Source organism: Arachis hypogaea, chromosome 16 (assembly GCF_003086295.3).
Source record: "Arachis hypogaea cultivar Tifrunner chromosome 16, arahy.Tifrunner.gnm2.J5K5, whole genome shotgun sequence".
Taxonomy (NCBI): domain Eukaryota; kingdom Viridiplantae; phylum Streptophyta; class Magnoliopsida; order Fabales; family Fabaceae; genus Arachis; species Arachis hypogaea.
This window is the reverse complement of record NC_092051.1, coordinates 104,942,990-104,947,133: the sequence shown is the minus strand read 5'-3', so window position 1 is coordinate 104,947,133 and position 4,144 is coordinate 104,942,990. Positions and strand designations below refer to the sequence as shown.

The following is a 4,144-nucleotide window of genomic DNA, read 5'->3' as shown; positions in this document are numbered from 1 at the left end:
AAGCTTAGAGCTGATGTTCAAACCTTCAGACAGAAAGAAGGTGAATCCCTCTATGAAGCTTGGGAAAGATACAAGCAGCTGACCAAAAAGTGTCCTTCTGACATGCTTTCAGAATGGACCATCCTGGATATATTCTATGATGGTTTATCTGAGCTATCAAAGATGTCATTGGATACTTCTGCAGGTGGATCCATTCACCTAAAGAAAACGCCTGCAGAAGCTCAAGAACTCATAAACATGGTTGCTAATAACCAGTTTATGCACATTTCTCAGAGGAATCCTGTGAGTAATGGGACGCCTATGAAGAAGGGAGTTCTTGAAATTGATACTCTGAATGCCATATTGGCTCAGAATAAAATATTGACTCAGCAAGTCAATTCGATTTTTCAGAGTCTGAATGGAATGTAAGCTGCATCCAACAGTACTCAAGAGGCATCTTCTGAGGAAGAAGCTTATGATCCTGAGAACCCTGCAATAGCAGAGTTAAAATGCATGGGTGAACCATATGGAAACACCTACAATCCATCATGGAGAAATCACCCAAATCTCTCATGGAATGATCAAAAGCCTCAACAAGGCTTTAATAATGGTGGAAGAAACAGGTTTAGCAATAGCAAGCCTTTTCCATCATCCACTCAGCAACAGACAGAGAATTCTGAGCAGAATCCATCTAGCTTAGCAAATTTAGTCTCTGATCTATCTAAGGCCACTGTGAGTTTCATGAATGAAACAAGGTCTTCCATTAGAAATTTGGAAGCACAAGTGGGCCAACTGAGTAAAAGGATCACTGAAATCCCTCCTAGTACTCTCCCAAGTAATACAGAAGAGAATCCAAAAGGAGAGTGCAAGGCCATTGAATTAATTACCATGGTCGAACCCACAAGAGAGGAGAAGGACGTGAATCCCAAGGAGGAAGACCTCCTGGGACGTCCAGTGATCAATAAGGAGCTTCCCTCTGAGGAACCTAAGGAATCTGAGACTCATCTAGAGACCATAGAGATTCCATTGAACCTCCTTATGCCATTCATGAGCTCTGATGAGTATTCCTCTTCTAAAGAGAATGAGGATGTTACTGAAGAGCAAGCTGCCAAGTTCCTTGGTGCAATCATGAAGCTAAATGCCAAATTATTTGGTATTGAAACTTGGGAAGATGAACCTCCCTTGTTCACCAATGAACTAAGTGATCTGGATCAACTGACATTGCCTCAGAAGAGACAGGATCCTGGAAAGTTCATAATACCTTGTACTATAGGCACCATGATCTTTAAAGCTTTGTGTGACCTTGGTTCAGGAATAAACCTCATGCCCCTTTCTGTAATAGAGAAACTGGGAATCTATGGGGTGCAAGCTGCTAAAATCTCATTAGAGATGGCAGACAATTCAAGAAAACATGCTTATGGACAAGTAGAGGACGTGTTAGTAAAGGTTGAAGGCCTTTACATCCCTGCTGATTTCATAGTCTTGGATACTGGAAAGGAAGAGGATGAATCCATCATCCTAGGAAGACCTTTCCTAGCCACAGCAAGAGCTGTGATTGATGTGGACAGAGGAGAATTGATCCTTCAATTAAATAAGGACAACCTTGTGTTTACAACTCAAGGATCTCTCTCTGCATCCATGGAGAGGAAGCAGAAAAAGCTTCTCTCAAAGCAGAGTCAACCAAAGCCCCCACAGTCAAACTCTAAGTTTGGTGTTGGGAGGCCACAACCAAACTCTAAGTTTGGTGTCAAATCCCCATATCCAAACTCTAAGTTTAGTGTTGGGAGGTCTCAACAAAGCTCTGCACATCTGTGAGGCTCCATGAGAGCCCACTGTCAAGCTATTGACATTAAAGAAGCGCTTGTTGGGAGGCAACCCAATGTTTATTTATCTAATTTTATTTTTTGTTTTTCATGTTTTCTTAGGTTCATGATCATGTGGAGTCACAAAATAAACGAAAAATTTAGAAACAGAATCAAAAACAGCGGAAGAAAAATCACAAGCACCTGTCTGGCGTTCAACGCCAGAATAGAGCATGGTTCTGGCGCTGAACGCCCAAAATGGGCAATATCTGGGCGCTGAACGCCCAAAATGGGCAGCATCTGGGCGCTGAACGCCAGAATTGCACCCTGGAGAAGAGCTGGCGCTGAACGCCCAGAACAAGCATGGTTCTGGCGTTCAACGCCAGAAATGGGCAACAAATGGGCGTTGAACGCCCAAAATGGGCACCAACCTGGCACTGAACGCCCAGAGTTGTGTGCAAGGGCATTTTACATGCCTAATTTGGTGCAAGGTTGTAAATCCTTGAACACCTCAGGATCTGTAGACCCCACAGGATCATCTCAGGATCTGTGGACCCCACAGGATCCCCACCTACCTCCACTCACTCTCTTCTTTCTTCTCAATCATCCTCTATTCCCAATAAACACTCTTCCCCAAAACCCTTCACCACTCACATCCACCCACTCTTCCCCATAAACCTACCCAATAAACTCCACCTACCTTCAAAATTCAAATCAATTTCCCACCCTAACCCACCCATATGGCCGAACCTTAACCCCCCTCCCTTCCCTATATAAAGCCTTCCATTCTTCCTCATTTTCACACAACACAACCCTCTCTTCTCTTCTTGGCCGAAACACACCTCCCCCCTCTTCTCCATCTTTTCTTCTTCTTCTTCATCTAATTCTTTATTTTTTTGCTCGAGGGCGAGCAATATTCTAAGTTTGGTGTGGTAAAAGCATAAGCTTTTTGTTTTTCCATTACCATTGATGGCACCTAAGACCGGAGAATCCTCTAGAAAAGGGAAAGGGAAGACAAAAACTTCCACCTCCGAGTCATGGGAGATGGAAAGATTCATCTCTAAAGCTCATCAAGACCACTTCTATGATGTTGTGGCCAAGAAGAAGGTGATCCCCGAGGTCCCTTTCAAACTCAAAAGAAATGAGTATCCGGAGATCCGACATGAAATTCAAAGAAGAGGTTGGGAAATTCTAACAAATCCCATCCAACAAGTCGGCATCCTAATGGTTCAAGAGTTCTATGCCAATGCATGGATCACCAAGAACCATGATCAAAGTAAGAACCCGGATCCAAAGAACTATGTTACAATGGTTCGGGGGAAATACTTGGATTTTAGTCCGGAAAATGTGAGATTGGCGTTTAACTTGCCTATGATGCAAGGAGATGAACGCCCCTACACTAGAAGGGTCAACTTTAATCAAAGGTTGGACCAAGTCCTCATGGACATATGTGTGGAAGGAGCTCAATGGAAGATTGACTCCAAAGGCAAGCCGGTTCAACTAAGAAGATTGGACCTCAAGCCTGTGGCTAGAGGATGGTTGGAGTTCATCCAACGCTCCATCATCCCCACTAGCAACCGATCTGAAGTTACTGTGGATTGGGCCATCATGATCCATAGCATCATGATTGGAGAAGAAGTAGAGGTTCATGAAGTCATCTCCCTTGAACTCTACAAAATAGCCGAAAAGCCCTCTCCTGGGGCAAGGCTAGCTTTTCCTCATCTTATCTGCCATCTATGTTACTCAGCTGGAGCTTCCATAGAAGGAGACATTCACATTGAGGAAGAGAAGCCCATCACTAAGAAAAAGATGGAGCAAGCAAGAGAGCCCATTCATGGAGCTCAAGAGGCGCAGGAAGCTCATCACCATGAGATCCCGGAGATGCCTCATATGCATTTTCCTCCACAAAACTATTGGGAGCAAATCAACACCTCCCTAGGAGAATTAAGTTCCAACATGGGACAACTAAGGGTGGAACATCAAGAGCACTCCATCATCCTTCATGAAATAAGAGAAGATCAAAAAGCAATGAGGGAGGAGCAACAAAGACAAGGAAGAGACATAGAAGAGCTCAAGGACATCATTGGTTCCTCAAGAAGGAAATGCCACCATCACTAAGGTGGACTCATTCCTTGTTCTTACTTTCTCTGTTTTTCGTTTTCTCTATGTTAAGTGCTTATCTATGTTTGTGTCTTCATTACATGATCATTAGTAGTTAGTAACTTTGTCTTAAAGTTATGAATGTCCTATGAATCCATCACCTCTCTTAAATGAAAAATGTTTTAATTCAAAAGAACAAGAAGTACATGAGTTTTGAATTTATCCTTGAACTTAGTTTAATTATATTGATGTGGTGACAATGC

General features: G+C 43.1%; 1 non-coding gene across 1 annotated transcript; it reads right to left on the bottom strand.

The window, feature by feature from the left end:
• LOC112761283 (small nucleolar RNA R71) lies at window positions 1–108 on the bottom strand. Its single transcript, XR_003181684.1, has one exon. It is a non-coding gene; the product is annotated as a small nucleolar RNA R71 (small nucleolar RNA).
• Window positions 109–4,144: the final 4,036 nt, after the last annotated feature.